Source organism: Prionailurus viverrinus, chromosome D2 (assembly GCF_022837055.1).
Source record: "Prionailurus viverrinus isolate Anna chromosome D2, UM_Priviv_1.0, whole genome shotgun sequence".
Taxonomy (NCBI): domain Eukaryota; kingdom Metazoa; phylum Chordata; class Mammalia; order Carnivora; family Felidae; genus Prionailurus; species Prionailurus viverrinus.
Window position 1 is genome coordinate 52,708,396 of NC_062571.1, and position 19,663 is coordinate 52,728,058.

A 19,663-nucleotide genomic window follows, 5' to 3' on the forward strand; every position below is an offset into this window, starting at 1 on the left:
TCATGATCTCGCGGTCTGTGGGTTCGAGCCCCGTGTCAGGCTCTGTGCTGACAGCTCAGAGCCTGGAGCCTGTTTCAGATTCTGTGTCTCCCTCTTTCTCTGACCCTCCCCTGTTCATGCTCTCTCTCTCTCTGTCTCAAAAACAAATAAAACGTTAAAAAAAATAAATAAATAAACAAACAAATAAATAAATTTATAAAGAAAATAAAGATAAAAATTTATTTATTTATAAATTAAACCCTAACTTAGGACATAACCACATAAAATGTGCAAAGAGGACATATCCAAGCTATCTGTATAGAACTTATCAAAACAATGAAATCTGGGGGTGCCTGACTGGCTTAGTTGGTGGCATGTGTGACTTTTTTTTTAAGTTAGCTTTTTTTTTTAATGTTTATTTATTTTGAGAGAGAAAGAACATGCCCATGTGCACAGGGGAGGGGCAGAGAGAGAGAGAGAGAAAGGGAGAGAGAGAATCCCTGTGCTGACAGCACAGAGCCTGACTTGAGGCTTGATCTCACAAACTGTGAGATCATAACCTGAGCCGAAACTAAGAGTAAGATGCTCAACTGACTGAGCCACCAGGGTGCCCTGGCATGTGTCACTTTTGATCGCAGGGCTGTAAGTTTGAATCCCATGTTGGATGTACAGATTACTTATAAATAAGATCTTGAAAAAAAATTATATCTAGTTAGAAAATTACTCTCATCAAATCTACAGCTTGAATAAGTAGATGAAAATCTTTGCATCTCCAAATTCTTCACTAAAGGGAGAAATAATGACTGATCAAAGCAATGAGAATTTTAAAAGAGAATTATTCTGGGGTGTCTGGCTAGCTCAGTCAGTAGAGCATGCAACTCTTGATCTCAGGATTGTAAGTTTAAGCCCCATATTGGGTGTAGAGATTACTTAAAAAAAATAATAAAATCTTTAAAAAAAAAGAGGCATAAAGTATAAAAGAGAATTATTACTTATAAATCACAATTCAAAAGCTCAAATACTACTCTGGACTATTAGGAGATGAAGAAAATTACATCCACGAAATCAGCAAGCTAGGTAACAAGGAGAGGACCTCTAGAACTTAACCATGTTTTGGGGGTAAGAATACTGGAAAAATGGTCATCACATTCTTGTGCCAGCATGAGAATGTTTCTAGCAAAAAAAAATTTTTTTTCAAATAAATGATTATCCAATTTTCCATTGTATTAACTTGGCAGAGTTTAGTATTTCATTTTACATAAAAATTGCTGCCAATGGAGAACCTATGAAACTAACTTTTATATTCCAGGCAACAAAGACAAAGTATTCTGTTGCTCCCCTTACATTTTTCACAGCCATCTTCATGATTAGCTTTGGCCAATGAAGGACATATTTAGATTCTCTGTGAAAAGAACATGACTGTCAAAATACCTAGGAATAAACCTAACCAAAGAGGTGAAAAATCTATACACTGGAAACTATAGAAAGCTTATGAAAGAAATTGAAGACACATAAAAAAAGGAAAAATATTCCATGCTCATGGATTGGAAGAACAAATATTGTTAAAATGTTGATACTACTCAAAGCAATCTACATATTCAATGCAATACCTATCAAAATAACACCAGCATTCTTCACAGAGCTAGAACAAACAATCCTAAAATTTGTATGGAACCAGAAAAGACGACGAATAGCCAAAGCAATCTTGAAAAAGAAAACCAAAGCTAGAGGCATCACAATCCTGGACTTCAAGCTGTATTACAAAGCTGTAATCATCAAGATAGTATGGTACTGGCACAAAAACAGACACTCAGATCAATGAAACAGAATAGGGAACCCAGAAATGGACCCACAAACATATGGCCAACTAATCTTTGACAAAGCAGGAAAGAATATCCAATGGAATAAAGATAGTCTCTTCAGCAAATGGTGCTGGGAAAACTGGACTGTGACATGCAGAAAAATGAACCTGGACCACTTTCTTACACCAGACACAAAAAGAAACTCAAAATAGATACAAGACCTAAACACAAGACAGGAAGCCATCAGTCTCCTCGAGGAGAAAGCAGACAAAAACCTCTTTGACCTCGACCGCAACAACTTCTTGCTCAACATGTCTCTGGAGGCAAGGGAAACCAAAGCAAAAATGAACTAGTGGGACCTCATCAAAATAAAAACTTCTGCACAGTAAAGGAAACAATCAGCAAAACTAAAAGGCAACTGATGGAATGAGAGAAGATATTTGCAAATGACATATCAGATAAAGGGTTAGTATCCAAAATCTTTACAGACCTTATCAAACTCAACACCTCAAAAATTAATAATCCAATGAAGAAATGGGTAACAGACATGAATAGACACTTCTCCAAAGAAGACATCCAGATGGCCAACCTACACATGAAAAAACGCTCAACATCACTCATCATCAGAAAAATACAAATCAAAACCACAATGAGATACCACCTCACACCAGTCAGAATGGCTAACATTAACAACTCAGGCAACGACAGATGTTGGTGAGGATGCGGAGAAAGAGGATCTCTTTTGCATTGTTGGTGGGATTGCAAGCTGGTGCAGCCACTCTGGAAAACAGTGTGGAGGTTCCTCAAAAAATTAAAAATAGGCCTACCCTATGACCCAAAAATAGCACTACTAGGAATTTATCCAAGGGATACGGGAGTGCTGATGATAGGGGCACATGCACCCCAATGTTTATAGCAGCGCTATCAACAACAGCCAAAATATGGAGAAAGCCCAAATGTCCATTGATAGATGAATGGATAAAGAAGATGTGGTGTGTGTGTGTGTGTGTGTGTGTGTGTGTGTGTGTACACACACACACACACACACACACACACACACACACACAATGGAGTATTACTCAGCAATCAAAAAGATTGAAATCTTGCCGTTTGCAACAACGTGGATGGAACTAGAGAGTATTCTAAGCATATTTCACTTTTAAAAGGAATAAAAATGCTTTTTTAATTTTTCAGAAAATCGGTTATTTATTTATTTAAATGCTTATTTTTGAGAGAGAGAGAGAAAGCAGGAGTGGGAGAGGGGCAGAGAAAGAGGGGACAGAGGATCTGAAGTGGGGTCTGTGCTGACAGCAGAGAGCCTGATGCAGGACTTGTGACCTGAGCCAAAGTCGAAGTTTAACTGGCTGAGCAAAACACCCAGGGACCCTGAAAATCGGGGGTTTTAATTACATGAAATTGCAATGTGATATGTAAATAAAAGTAACATTCCGATAAAACAAGGAATTCAAAACAAGGAGGAGAAAATGTTTGCATGACTCTGAAGAAAGATTTATTGATAAACACCCTATACTAATTTATTTATTTTTTATTTTTTTTAACATTTATTTATTATTGAGAGACAGAGACAGACAGAGCATGAGCATGGGATGGGCAGAGAGAGGCAGAGACAGAATCTGAAACAGGCTCCAGGCTCTGAGCGGTCAGCACAGAGCCCGACGCCAGTCCTGAACTCGCAAACCGTGAGATCATGACCTGAGCCAAAGTCGGACGCTCAACTGACTGAGCCACCCAGGCACCCCTACACTAATTTCATACAGCCTATTTTCTGGTCATTATAGAATGGTATAATCTCAACTGAAAAGACATTTGAACAAACAGGAAACTTTGAAAGAAGAACTTAAGAACTATTGTATGGAGGCACCTGGCTGGCTCTGTCGGAAGAGCATGTGACTCTTAATCCCCAAGTTGTGAGTTTGAGCCCCACGTTGGTATAGAGATTACTAAAAGAAATAGTTTTCAATTTAAAAAAACTTTTAAAGGAAGAAATATTGTATGGCTCTAGATATTACTCCAAGAAAGGAAACATTGCAATATAAGTGATAGCAATTTACATGATGAAATTAAATTATTTAATAACATTTTCCGGGATGTCAGTTTATCATGCACAATTCCAATACAATGAATGTAATTTGTAAAACTGCGGGTTCATTTCTGAATTGAAGAAATCTACTGACAGATAAATTGCTACTGCCTCAGCAGAATAAAGTATCTCAAAATTGAATTGAATAAAAACCATCTAAGAACCATAATGACTCAAAAATTATTCTCCAATTTGGCATTTCTGGCAATAGACCACGGGTTATGCTGTTATAATCCCGACAACATAATTAGCCATTTTGCTGAAATGAGGATTAAAAATAAATACATAATAATTTGTGAATTATATGTTGCTATTATTCATCTTATGTTCACTGCCCTGTCAACAGAACACCAGACATGCACCATAATCATTAAATTTCGTTGTCTTGGACATTTTGCCAACTTTCATCCATGTAAAATCATAGTTTTCGTATGTAAATATTTAAAATTGTTGTTTGAAAGTATAGTCAAGATAGGATGGAATATGTATGATCTTGTTATGATTATGTGATATTTAGATTAATATTTAGACATATAAGTGAATTACCCTCCATTGGAACTTTTGCCAAAGGTCCTGCAAATGTTGGAGGGAGACCTAGAGAGGCAACTGCTATTTGGTGTGAGGTTTCTGCCTAAATAATCTCAGTATTGCCCACCCCTATTTCCACAGCTCTCAGACCGTTACCTCCAAGAACTCTCCTGGTGTCTTGCCCTCTCCCTCTTGGGTTTCCAAAGATAACACTAATGGGACAGAGCTTCTTTGACGTGTGCCTCTCAGTTTAGGGTGGCCCATCCCTCCCTGGGGACCTGGCACAATTTACTGGGGGTTGGACCCCAGTCATCTGAGTAATACCACACAGCATAGGGTACCTTTGATCCCCACCAGCTCTTACACCTGGGAGGTTAATAGGCAGCGATTGTTCCCCAACCACAGGCAGGGTTCAGGCCTGGAGAACAGGCCACCGGGGCCCATCCACAAACTCACAGAGCTCATTAAGCACCCTCCCACGCTTAGATCTGAGTGCTCCCTTTCAATATTTAGCAAGTGCTGGGAAGTCTATGAATTTCAATTCCGATCTCATGGCAAACTTTGAGATAAACAGTAAAATGATAAACAAAGGAACTTTCATGTTATCAGTATTGAATTTTGTAAAACTGCACTACCAAAATAACATGCCAGTCATGCCTAAATTGTCTTCCAAATGCTTTTCAAAATCCAAAGAAGATACTTTAGATATTAAACAGTAGTTGTTACTTTTTTAATGGCAAATGGAACTGGGTGGCTATTACAAGACACGACCTCTTCTGCTATTTTAAACAAATTAACCGCTAAGCAGTTGTCAAATTTGAGGCTGCTGGTAACTTAAGGCTGCAGCCAAATGCCCCCACTAGCCACTTCCTGCCCCTCCCCTCTTACATCCCACCAGCTGGTTCCACAAGGCCGATTATCCTGCTGGCGAATAACTTCAGCGCTCAGCCTTCAATCTGCCCCTAGCCTTTTTAAGGCACCTACTTGCTTTCAGGCACACATGCTTGCAGTGAGGTCCTCCTTCCTTCTGGGCGACTCACTCAGAGTTTGGAGAACACTTGTAGGCTCCAGCCATTCACAGTTACTCAAAGTGGTTTCACCCTCCAGATTTTCCGGAGGGTTTATGTTGCAAAGTTTAACATGGATTTGCAGAACATCTAAACGCATCTAAGGAACTGACTGGTGCATGGATGCCAGGGTGGCTCAGGTGGTTAAGCGGCCAGCTTCAGCTCGGGTCACGATCTCACCGTTCCTGGGTTCCTGAGTTTGTGCTGACAGCTCAGAGCCTGAAGACAGCTTCAGATGCTGTGTCTCCCTCTCGCCCTGCTTGCACACTGTCTCTCTCTCTCAAAAGTAAATAAACATTAACACATTTTTAAGAACTGGTTGCATAGCCACAGGTTGAGGCTGTTGGTGTGAACTAAGGAATTCAAGATAAGGCTGTCCTAAATGTCTTTCCGCTAGGCGCTTGCTGCTGGTACGTTTTCAAAATACTCCAATCCTGTGTGTGCTTGTGTATGTGTGCTGTTGTGTGTTGTTTTGCCTTGCCTTTTTTTTTTTTTTTTTTTTTTTTTAATTGAGAGCGTTCCAGAGAGCCTTGGGCAGTCATTGGAAGGGATAAGAAGAGGGAAAGGTAAGTAACTCCTCTGAATGCCGGTAAATATTTCACCCTGGGGCACTGTGAAGGAATACTTGTTCACGGTTAAACATCAGCTGTGACATCTCACCCTCCTGGGGGATCCCACACTAGCCATCTTCCCTTCACCCCTCTCCCCACGTCTTCAAATCAATGCACAAGGGCCCTATCCCTGTCTCGATTTGGAGAAGAATCGTTCTCATTGTAACCATTGTGCATGGGAACAAAAGAACATATGGATCAAAGGTTTAGGGTCGTCAGCCCCACCACGATCACATGACCACCCAGCTCAAAGGAGGCAACTGTCAACTGAAGTGCTGGTCGGAAGCTTCTGGCCTTTCATGGAAAGTCCCTATGGTTACCTAGAAACAGTCCCCTCACGTCATTGACATTGTTTTGCACTGTGCTGCTAATAATCCTTTGGAGATTCTGTATTTAGCCATTTCAAGTTGTCTGCTTAATGAAAGCATCCTTTCTCTCTCTCTCTCTCTCTCTCTCTCTCTTTTTTTTTTGTTCTTCTGAAACATACAGTCCTGCATCCCTCCAGCCCCCAAATTCATTTTGGTTTTCCCTGAGTGCTCGAGAAGCAGTTGCCTCACACTCTAAAATCCTGTTGGTAGTTTTTTATTGTAGCCATTGCTACATGATTAAATATTTTGTGTGACGTAAATGTAAATATTGTCTTAAATGAGTAGATTATTTACAGATGGACATTGTTTTAAATGTTAGGACCTTTGTTTAATTATGGCATTAAGCGCATATATGTTTTCATTTATTCAGGCCTTCCTTTTCTGGCCTCAGAAGTATTTCTGTGTTCCTCACATAGCTCCTGCAAAATTCTTGAGTGTATTCTAAGACACTTTACCTTGTGTTGCTGTTACTAACGGCACTTTCCATCGTCTTTTCTAACTGCTGTTGTCTGGATATGATGACCACCCAAGAATATTGCCGAAATGGCCTTCTTACTTTAAAAGGGAGAGGAGGGCTTTGGCCTGCTTTTAAACACTGAAACAGGGAAGAGTTTGAATGTGGTGAGCTAGAGGTCACAGGAGGGACAAACTTGGGGTAAGTTCATCAAAGCCCTGCGGCTGTAAGCACTGGTCGAAAAGTAAGGAGAGCTGCCCTTTGAAGTTGTGACAAAGCCGGGAAGCTGGGAGGTCAGTTGTGGTCCCCAAGCCTTCTGAGACCACAAACATCCTTGTCTCTGTTCAGGTCACCCCCATCCAAGGAGGTGTCATGTACCCCCCGCTTCCACATTACGGGCGCCATCACTGTGTATCGTACACATTATCAGATCATTCTCTCTTCCACAACCACACATTTCTTGCATATTTTTTTTTTCACACTGTTATTAGCTAAGATGCAGCATTGCTGATCATCATTTTGTGTAAGTGCCCTTTAAGATGGTAGGTTCCCTTTGGATGCTTTCATGGCCACACTGAAGGAATGTGTGAGCACTGAGGATATACTTAATGCTTGTTTGAGATGTGCCAGGAACTGTGCTTTACCATAAGCATCTCATTGAATCCCACCAAGAGCCCTATGGGAAATTACTATCCTTTTCCTTCCTATTTTACATAGGAGAAGATTGAGGCTCAGAGAGATGAATAAGTTGTTCCAAGGTCACACAGCTGGTTAGTAGCAGCCGCAAAGTTTGAACCCAGGAGTATTGATCTCTGTCACCTAAAGTGTTGGTAGCTTTAAGCAGTAATATCTTTTTGTGGTGGTGGAAGAAAAAGAGACCTAAATTATGCCTCAACCAAACTGAAATATTATTTTATAACAGTGGCAGTGCGCTGCTTGGATCTGCCCTAGCGAGAGCCTGTTGTGAGCAATGTAGTTAGGGGACGTGTCCAGCTGCAACACCTTCAGAATCCATCACAGCGTCCACACCCAGAACATGTTCTTCCCAGGCCACTCCCAGCCAATGACTGTGCCTGCCGGAGTGCTAGAACCAGGCCATCCCTGTTCTCTGTGGGACTCCTCCAACCTCAGTGTTGGGGCTCCCCACCGGCCTGGCTGAGGGCTCCTCAGAGCTGCAAGACCTAAGCCTTTTCCTATCCAATCCTCTTTCCTACTGCTCTCCCTGCATAGGACTCAGAGGTGCTCCCCAACATGGGGCTCAAACTTACAACCCCGAGATCAAGAGTAGCACGTGCTACCAACTGCGCCAGCCAGGCGCCCCTGTAATGTCACTCTTTATCATTTGTCATTGTGTTGGAATTTACTTTGTTGGATATTAGCATAGCCCCTTGTGGTAGGCAGAATAATGGTCCCCCAAAGATGCCCATGTCTTAATCCCCAGAATTTGCGCATAAATTATGTTGGATAGCTTTAGGGAACTAAGGCTGCAGATGGAGTTGAGGTTGCTAATCAACTGACCTTGAGATGAAGAGACTATCCGGGATTATTTGGGTGGGTCCAACATAGTCACAAGGCTCCTTTTATGTAAAAGACCGAGGCTAGAGAGGGAGATAGGAGTTGCCGTAATGAAAGCAGAGGTCAGAGTGAGGTGATTGCTGTCTTTGAAGATGGAAGGCGTCCATGACCCAAGGAATGTGGGCAGCCTCCAGAAACTGGAAAGGGCAGGAAATGGATTCTCCATCGTGGATTTTCTCTCAGGTGGGCCTGACTGCCCGTTGCTTCTAGTTTGACCTTTTTAAGGAATCTTGTTTTGGCCTTGAACTTTGTCCTGTTGAGGTTTACCCCTAGAATTGTCTTTGAGTCATCAGAATGCAGAAAATTAAGACACGTTTTTCAGTGACAATCTGCCCAGGCAATGAGATATGGTAGAAAGTTGGCATTTATGAGCCTACTAATATTCCTGTACATATTTGCTTTCTGGATTGAAAATGCAGGGCAGACTGACAGCATGCCAAGCATATTGTGATTAGCCAGTTCCCATGAGTGCCAAGCAAATTTATAGTCAAATTGGACTAGACTCTTAGATATCTCTTTGTAGTTAAATAAAATTGAGAGAGAGAGAAAATAAATGAAAACAATATCCATAGGAAAAGGGAATATGTTTGTGTATAACAACAAAGGACTGTTTTTGTGTGTGTGTGTGGCAGTTGAGGGGGTCACAGGTTTATTACTACAATGGGTTGAATTGTATCCCCTGTAAAATTCAGTTAAAGTCCTAATCCCCAGTGCCTCAGAATGTGACCTTATTTGGAAATAGAGTCATAGCAGATGCCATTCAAATGAGGTCCTCCTAGAGGAGGGTGGGCCTCTTATCTGCCCTTTTGTAAGGTCTGGTATCTTTATCAGAATGGGATGTTTGGAGCCAGACACACACAAGGGAAATGCCATATAAAGAAGGCAGGACTCTAAAAGCCAAGGAGTGTCAAATATTTTGCCAACAAACTACCAGAAGTCTGGACAGAGAGATGGAACAGGTCATGTCTCATAGCCTTCAGAAGGAACCAACCTTGCTGATACCTTAATCTGGACTTCTAGACTCCAGAATTATGAGACAATAAATTTCTATTGTTTAAGCCACCCAGTTTGTGGTATTCTGTTACAGCAGCCTTAGCAAACTAGCACAGTTATTTAAAGATCTAAGCAGAGAATAAAACTTTATGGAAATACTCAGGTGATATCAACTTTGTAATCATTTCCTATGCAACTAAAGAGATTTAGTGTTTGTTTGTTTAAATAATAATTTTTTAAGATTTTATTTTTCTTTGGGCACGTGGGTGGCTCAGTTGGTTAAGCATCTGACTTTGGCTTAGGTCATGATCTCATGGTCAGATGAGTTCGAGTCCCGCATGGGTGACCTGGAGCCCTACTTCAGTTGAGCCCCACTTCTTTGTCTGTCTGTCTCTCTCTCTCTCTCTTTCCCCCCTCTCTCTCTCCCTTTGTCCCTCATGAGATTCTCTCTCTTTCTGCTCTTTGCTCACTTGCATCCCCCCCTTTCTCAATAAAAAAAAAGATTTTATTTTTCTTTTAAGTAATCTCTACACCCAAGGTAGAGCTCGACCCTACATCCTCGAGATTAAGAGTAGCACACTCCACTGACTGAGCCAGCCAGGTGCCCCAACAGATTTAGCTTTTGTTCATCAAGTGAGAAGTGGTTACTGTGGAAAACGGTGTGGAGTTGCCTCAAAAATTAAAAATAGAAATACTATACAATCCAGTAATTCCACCACCAGATATTTACCCAAAGAAGACAAAAACACTAATTTAAAAAGATAAATGCACCTCAATGTTTGTTGCAGCATTATTTACAAGAGCCAAGATATGAAAGCAACCTAAGTTATCGATAGATGAGTGGATAAAGACATGCTGATTATAAAAGGACACAAGTGAGTGAAGGGCAGAGAGAAAGAATCCCACAAGAAGCAGAGAGAGAGAGAAAGAGAGAGACAGAGAGAGAAGTGGGGCTTACCCAGGGCTTGTGTTTTACCCAAAGCAGGGCCCGTGGCTCACCCGAAGCGAGGCTTGAGCTCACAAACTTTGAGATCATGATCTGAGCCAAAGTCAGATGCTTAATGACTGAGCCACCCAGGTACCCAAGAGAGAGAGAATCTTAAGCAGGCTCCACGCTCAGTGCAGAGCCCAACATGGGGTTCCATCCCACGACTCTGGGATCACGACCTGAGCTGAAATCAAGAGTGGGACACTCGACCGACTAAGCCACCAAAAAAGAATGAGATCTTGACGTTTGTGACAACATGGATGGACCTAGAGGGTATGATGCTAGGTAAGTCAGACAAAGACAAATACCATAAGATTTCATTTACATGTAGAATCAAAAAAGCAAAATAAGCAAAGTTGAGCCAGACCATAAATACAGAGAACAAACTGGTGGTTGCCAGAGGGAAGGGGTTGTGGGAAGGGCAAAATGGGCAAAAGAGCATGGGAGACACAGGTTTCCAGTTATGGAATGAGTAAGTCACAGGGATAAAAAGTACAGCATAGGGAATATAGTCAGTGGTATTGTAATAACATTGTATGGGGACAGATGGTAGTTACACTTGTGGTGAGCATAGCATAACGTTATAGAGTTGTTGACTCACTATGTTGTATACCTGAAATTAATGTGACATTGTGTGTCAACTATACTTCAGTGAAAAATGGGAGAAGTAGTTAAACAAAACTTTACTTATTTTATGTTCATACTGTGTACTATGTATCGATGACAAAGCCTCAGGTATATTTATATTCACATGCTAATTTAGAAGGATCTTGAAAATATATTATGTGAAAAGTAAATTGTAGCTTAATATATATAGCATGATTCCATTTATGTACGAAAGAAACAACATATATGTTAAATACATATAGGGGCGTCTGGGTGGCTCAGTCAGTTGAGCGGCCGACTTCGGCTCGGGTCATGATCTTGCGGTCCGTGGGTTCGAGTCCTGCGTCGGGCTCTGTGCTGACAGCTCAGAGCCTGGGGCCTGTTTCGGATTCTGTGTCTCCCTCTCTCTGACCCTCCCCCATTCATGCTTTGTCTCTCTCTGTCTCAAAAATAAATAAACATTAAAAAAATTTAAAAAAATAATAAATACATATATGCACTTTGTATTGAACAAAGTCTGAAACTTTACATATATCCAAATTTGAGAACCTCAGGCCACTTCTCAGTGGTCTAAGTATCTATCACATCCAGAGGGGAAAATGAAACCCTAATGGTTCCTACCAAATTCTAACAGTCAGTGGTTACTTCTGTGAAGAGGAAGGAGACGAGAAAGAAGCTGAATAGAGGTTTTCACATTTTACTTGTTTTAGGAAATTTTAATGAAGATGTGTATCAATACCTTTTAAAGTCCTAAGTGCATACACCCTTTAAGCCACAAACTCCATGTATAAGACTTTATCTGGGGGGCCTGGGGGGCTCAGTGGGTTAAGCATCTGACTTCAGCTCAGGTCATGGTCTCACAGTTTGTGAGTTCAAGTCCCGCTTTGGGATCTATGTTGACAGCTCAAAACCTGGAGCCTGCCTTGGATTCTGTGTCTCCCTCTCTCTCTATCCCTCCCCTGCTCACACTCTGTCTCTCTCACACTCTCAAAAATGAATAAATGTTAAAAAAAATTTGTTTTAAGTTTATCTTGCAGATATACTTGCATGTATACACGATAAAATAATTTTAAAGTTATTTATATGTACTTATATTAGTTATCTATTGCTGTGTACCAAATTGCCCAGACTGAGTGGCTTAAAGGACACACATTTATTATCTCATATTCTGTGGGTCAGACACAGCTTAGCTAAGGTCTTCTGCTTCACATTCTTTCATGACCCTGTAGAGTCTCAAACAGGGCTGGAGTCTCATCTGAGGCTCAGCTGAGGAAGGATCTGCTTCTAAACTCATAGTTGTTAGCAGGATTTAATTTCTTCTGAATGTCAGGCTGAGGGCCTCAGCTCCTTGCTAGCTGTCGGCTAGAGTCTGTTTTCAGTTCCTTGCCATGTGGGCTTTTCCACATGGTGGCTTTACTCCATCAAATTCAGCAAAAGAGTCAGCTAGCAAGAGAGAAGATACAGTATTATGTGATGTAGTTACAGAAGTGACATTTCAGGGTGCAAGGGTGGCTCAGTTGGTTAAGTATCTGACTTCGGTTCAGGTCATGATCTTGTGGTCGTGATCTTGGGGCTCGCTGCTGTCAGCACAGAGCCTGCTTCGGATCTTCTGACACTCTCTCCCTGCCCCTCCCCCCTCCCTAAAATAAATAAACATTAAAAAACAAATGAAGGGGTGCCTGGGGGGCTCAGTCGGTTAAGTGGCCGACTTCGGCTCAGCTCATGATCTCGAAGTTCGTGCATTCAAGCCCCATGTGGAGCTCTGCTGCTTCAGATTCTGTGTCTGCCTCTGTCTCTGCGCACCCCCCCCCCCCCCCCCCCCGCCAAAGAACATTAAAAAAAATTTTTTTTTAATGAAGTGACATTTCATCTCCTTCGTTGCATTCCTTTGAGATTAGAAGCAAGCTACCTGGTCCTGCCTACACTCAAGGAGAAGGGATTACACAGGGGTGTGAATACTAGGAGGCAGGATAATATAAGTAATTATATTAGTTATATACTCACATATACATCAGCCACAGTATATAACTCATAGAGTTAATAAAATAAAATAAATACTCTTATTTGAAGAATTTGGATTTAACTTTGATTTCTTTTTTTTTTTTTTTAATTTTTAAGGTTTATTTTTAAGTAATCTCTACACCCAACATGTGGCTCAAACTCACAATCCCAGGATCAAGAGTCACATGCTTTTCCACCTGAGCCAGGAGCCCCAACTTTGATTTCTTTTAGATAGATTTTGTTTTGTTTAGCATTTGGAGTCATAGGTGTTTAGGTTGTAAGGACCAACAACTTATTGTTTTAATGTAATATGCAGCTATATGTTCCAAATGGAGGACCCAAATGTTCAGAATAAAACTATCCCACCTTGCTAAGAAGAAAATGACCATGAGGGCTGAACTTCAAGCTTGGGAGTAAGTATTTGTCACATGGTCTCCTTGCATTCTTCCAAGAAGTTTTTTCACTAATAATCATTAAGTGGTATTCTGACATCCTCTCCCCTCCCCTCGCCACCTTACCCCAGGGTAAGATTAGAAATGAAGAATAGTAGGAAAGCTGTCTTTACAGACCGGGGACATTCGAAAGTGAATGCCCCGAGATATTTCTTTAAATTTGATTTTGAGACAGAGAGAGAGCGAGGGAGGGGCAGAGGAGGGAGAGAGGGAGAATACCAAGCAGGCTCCACACCTGTGAGGACCCTGATGCAGAACCTGATGCAGGCTCGATCCCATGAACCATGAGATCATGACCTGAGCTGAAATCAAGAGTCAGAAGCTTAACCCACTGAGCCACCCAGTTAGATCTTTCATTTTTTAAATGGCCATTGTATTAAGTATTGTATTAAGTTGAACCACATAAAATTGACATTTTTCTGTAGGTCAGAATGGTCAAGTAACAGGTCCACATGTACTCTGTGAAAGGGAAGAATATGAAAAATGACTTCCAAAGGCTGAAGGAGCCATAAAAGGGAAGAAAAAAGCTAGCTTGACAAGAAATGGCTCATTAAGGGGACTTACAGACAGAAGCATGTCTTGGGCTCCGCAAAACCAGTAGATCTCCTGGACCCCGCCTCCCTTAAAACCTACCCTCATCTAAGGTGACTGGGTGGCTCAGTCGTTGAGCATCCCACTTCGGCTCAGGTCATGAGCTCACCGTTCTTGGGTTCAAGCCCTGCATCGGGCTCTGTGCTGACAGCTCAGAGCCTGGAGCCTATTTCAGATTCTGTGTCTCCCCCTCTCTCTCTGCCCCTCCCCTGCTCCCATTCTGTCTCTCAAAAATGAATAAACGTTAAAACAAAAACAAAAACAAAAAACCTACTCCTATAGCCCTAGAAGCTGAGAGTACTTGTTGGGGGACCACCCAAGAGGAAATGTCTAAGGGTAATTGTGTGTCATAGTTATAGCTCCAGGGCAGATTAAGGATGTTATGCTCCTGGGATGTACTTAAGAGTGTGGTTAAACAAAAGGAAAGAATGTGGGAGGGGCAGGGATGCTCAAGAAGGTTTCTGGTCACAGCACAGTCATCAAGGTGGATTTGTCCAAGATGGCCTTAGTTTGGTTCACACAATATGGCTCAATCCCATATAAATGGGTTGCTTGGGGCACCTGGGTGGCTCAGTCTGTTAAGGTCAGACTTTGGCTCAGGTCATGACCTTGTGGTTTGTGAGACGGATCCTCTGTCTCCCTCTCTCTGTCCCTCCCCTGCTCTCTCTCTCTCTCTGTCTCTCTGTCTCTCTCTCTCTCTCTCTCAAATAAATGAAAATTTTAAAAAGATAAATGAGTTGTGACTTACTTTCCCATTGATTGAAGTTGTTTCTGTTTTTTGGCCAATATAAACGATGTTGCTATTAATAACTTTGTATGTGTTTCTATGTGTCTTTGTGTGAGAAATAAGCCCACTGACCCAAAGGAGGGATGAGGAGACACGGAGCACGGAGAAGCAAGGCTTTAATCAATGCTCTTGCTGCAAGAGTAGGTGCCTGGGGCCACCTGGGTGGCTCTGTCGGTTAAGCATCTGACTTCAGCTCAGGTCATGATCTTGTGGTTCATGAGTTTAAGTCCCTTGTCAGGCTCTGTGCTGACAGCTCACAGTCTGTAGCCTGCTTCAGATTCTGTGTCTCCCTCTCTCTCTGTCCCTCGGCGCGCATGCTTTGTCTCTCTGTCTCTCAAAAATAAATAAACATTAAAAAAAAAAAAAGTGGGTGACTGATGGACAGGCACACTCAGGGCAGTCACGGCAGACAATTTATCTCCTAGTGTGCAAGTCCCTCCCCCAATTCCTCATTGGCTGAGGACTACTGAGGTTAGTCTTACCTGGAAGCCGCCAATGCCCATGTAAAGTAAAAAGTATTTTGATTGGAACAAATGTACATTCCTTGAGGTGACTCAGATACTTCAGTTTTTTTTGGTGCATACTCATTGCCAAGCCCATGAAAAAATAAGCCTGTGAAATGGTGAGGGGAAGAAGAACCATGAAGTGAAATGTCTAAGGGTTTGGGACTCCATTTGTGTGTGTGTGTGTGTGTGTGTGTGTGTGTGTGCAAGGGGGTGGGGATGGGGAGTTGTACATATTTCCAATAGATTGTAAACCTATTGTTAACTAGACAGCACAGCTTTTATTTGGAATTTTTGAAAATGAATCATCTCACTTCTCACACCTTCTATTAATTTGTCTTTAGCCACTCCTGGGTGGCTTAGTTGGTTAAGTGTCCGACTTTGACTCAGGTCATGATCTCATGGTTAGTGAGTTTGAGCCCCATATGGGGCTCTATGCTGTCAGCACAGAGCCTGCTTTGGATGCTGTGTGTCCCTCCCTCTCTCTCTTTAAAAAAAGAAAGAAAGAAAAGAACTATCCAGGTTAAAGGGTATGGGTATTTCAAATTTTGAGAAAATAAACTGCCAACTTCTCTTCCATTGAGGTTACACCAATTTACACCCCCACCAATGTTATCTTAGAGCTCTTGTTTTCTGGAGCCTTCAGCGGCATAGTATATATTTTTTCCTTATGCCATACTGAGGCACAAAAATTATTATGACTTGCCCAGATTACACCTAGAGGCAGAACTGGGACGTGGCCCAGGAATTTTAAATTTACATCATTTCTCTTCATCATTTCATTTAGATTTTCATTCACTTCCCACACTGTTTTTTGAGTTACAGTACACCCAAGTTTACCTCAAGCTAACACCTTCGAAGTGGGCTTCCCAGATAACCAGACCTACACTTAAAGCTCATCTTCCTGGGGCGCCTGGGTGGCGCAGTCGGTTAAGCGTTCGACTTCAGCCAGGTCACAATCTCGCGGTCCGTGAGTTCGAGCCCCGCATCAGGCTCTGGGCTGATGGCTCGGAGCCTGGAGCCTGTTTCCGATTCTGTGTCTCCCTCTCTCTCTGCCCCTCCCCTGTTCATGCTCTGTCTCTCTCTGTCCCAAAAATAAAAAAAATATAAAAAAAAAAAACGTTGAAAAAAAGCTCATCTTCCTAATCTCTTACATGTAGAAGCCTAATTTCTTTTATTGTTGTTCTCATTGTTCTCGAAGGGTTTCGTGTATAATCCTAAATTCCAGCTTGTCAAAGTCTAGTCCTCTGTCAGGGTGTACCCACCCGGCTTCCTCAGCACCAAACGAAGTCCAGGACATCTGGCACAGTATCAACAAGTATACATTGTTTAGTTAAATTGATTTTTAAATGTATCGTTCTGTAAGGGATGAAGATGTAATATCTCTTGGGTACCTATTATGTGCCAAGTTTTGCGTGGTGCTGGGCGGTATCCAACACGTCACAGAATCTATTCTTCACGGTAAACCTGGAAGTTGGTAAGCCTTATTCAACAAGAGAAGAGAAAGACACAGGAAGAGATTAAGCAATCTTCTTAAAGTAACCCGGAGTAAGAGGTGGGCAGAACTAGTATTCAAACCAGTTGTCTCTGGCTCCAATGCCAGTGCTTGCCCACATCTCAAGAGCTGCCTCCTGGGCACTTTGCCTAGGGTGCAAAATATAAGGGATTACCAACAAACTCCATCAAGATAAATGATATTTTAATGCAATATTTAAAAAAATAAAAATTAATGTAAAACAATCCCTGATAAACAAACCATCAAATTTTTCAATGAAGACAGTATTATTCTTTACTGGTTTTCATTTTGCCTCAGGCTCCAATATAGCCTCCCTGAGTACTGTTGCTGATCCTGTTTTTATTTAAAATCATAGGGGCGCCTGGGTGGCACAGTCGGTTAAGCGTCCGACTTCAGCCAGGTCACGATCTCGCAGCCGTGAGTTCGAGCCCTGTGTCAGGCTCTGGGCTGATGGCTCGGAGCCTGGAGCCTGTTTCTGATTCCGTGTCTCCCTCTCTCTCTGCCCCTCCCCCGTTCATGCACTGTCTCTCTCTGTCCCAAAAATAAAAAAAATAAAAAAAAATAAAATAAAATCATAAATGGGGGGCCTGGCTGGCTCAGTCAGTAGAGCATGTGATTCTTAATCTAGGGGTCATGAATTCAACCCCATATTGGGTGTAGAGATTACTTAAAAATTAAATATTAAAAAAAAATTTGTTAACGTTTATTTATTTTTGAGACAGAGAGAGACAGAGCATGAACGGGGGAGGGTCAGAGAGAGGGAGACACAGAATCTGAAGCAGGTTCCAGGCTCTGAGCTGTCAGCACAGAGCCTGACGCCGGGCTCCAACTCACAGACCGCGAGATCATGACCTGAGCTGAAGTTGGCTGCTTAACCGACTGAGCCACCCAGGCACACCAAATCATTTTTTTAATGTTTATTTATTTTTGACAGAGAGAGAGAGAGTGCATGAACGAGTGGATTAGGGGCAGAGAGGGAGACACAGAATCCAAAGCAGCCTCCAGGCTCTGACCTGCTGGCACGGAGTCTGACGAGGGGCTCAAACTCACGAACTATGAGATCATGACCTGAGCCGGTCAGATGCTTAACCAACTGAGCCACCCAGGTGCTCTGTTAAAAATAAAATCTTAAAGGGGCACCTGGGTGGCTCAGTCAGTTAAGTGTCCAACTCTTGATTTTGGCTCAGGTCATGATCTCACAGTTCGTGAGTTCAAGCCCCGCATCAGGCTCTCTACTGTCAGCACAGAGCCCGCTTTGGATGCTCTGTACCCTTCTCTCCCCTTCATTCACACTTTCTCCAAAATAAACATTAAAAAAAAAGTTTTTTTTAAGTGTAAAAGCAAACCATAAGCTAGGACTTAGACTAAGTCATTGGATGAAAACGTTGTTTTAGAAGGATTAAAATGTTGGTGGTATGTCAGGGCAAACGGAAATAGAGACCAGAGGACTTCATAGGTTGAAGATTTTGCCTGGTGGAGATGAGTTCAGAAAAGCAAACTGGGCATGGAGTACATGGGTGTAATTCTACTTTTCCCTGCTAGCTCTGTGCTAAATAACTTGGGAAGTACAAGAGAATAACATGGTTCAACACTTTTAATAAATTCTCTGTCTCCAATAGACTGAGTGATAGATGTCTCACCACTTCTGATACCCATGTTTGATCCCAGCTCACAATAAACCTGGGTGAGCCCTGGCAACTTTCCATTCACTTTTTTTTTTTTTTTTAAGATTTTATTTTGAAGTAATCTCTACACCCCAGGTGGGGCCCAAATTCACGTCTCTGAGATCAAGAGTCATGTGCTCCACTGACTGAGCCAGCCAGGAACCCCTCCCTTTACTCTTGATGGCACCTGTTGGGGGAGAATACCCAAGTCCTTATCATTCCTCCTTATTATTTTATTTTTTATTTATTTATTTTTTAACATTTATTTATTTTTGGGACAGAGAGAGACAGAGCATGAACGGGGGAGGGGCAGAGAGAGAGGGAGACACAGAATCGGAAACAGGCTCCAGGCTCTGAGCCATCAGCCCAGAGCCTGACGCGGGGCTCGAACTCCCGGGCCGCGAGATCGTGACCTGGCTGAAGTCGGACGCTTAACCGACTGCGCCACCCAGGCGCCCCCCTCCTTATTATTTTAGACCGTTTGATTCTGTCTTCTCCCATGTGCAGATTTGTCCTTCTGGCCCAACCTTCCAAATCTTTCTAGATGCTCCAGATACAGAAGCCTTTTCGATTTCCCTGGCTATTTTGGTTGTCTTTCTCTGGAACTCTTCTTCCTTGGTATATAACATGTGGTACTCTACAGAGAGGACATGTTGATTTTCACATGCAGTTATCACTATGCAAAACTATGTATAGGATTCTGGAGTGAGAGTAGCGGTGCCATAGGGACCTCAGATTTAACCTGGCCTAACTCTCCTCAATGTACATAGCCAAAGTCACTCCAGAAGCTGGGGGCAGGGTCTGTCCATTTCTCTTTCACTGCAAGCAACTGGCTTCTATCCGTCCGATTTCTGTTCTTGAGATGAAGTCCTGGTATAGTTTTTCTCAAAGAATAAAGGAGCAGAAGCGGGAGCAATCTGCACTGTGTACTTGGGCCTAGAGTTTGGCCTTTCCTTCTTTCATGGAGGTAAGCTCATCCATCAGACTGTCAAAGGGCACACAGGAAGGATTGGCATTTGTCTTGTTTCAAGAGGTAAAACCATGATTCTCGCTATGGTTCTAGACAGTGGTGTTTCG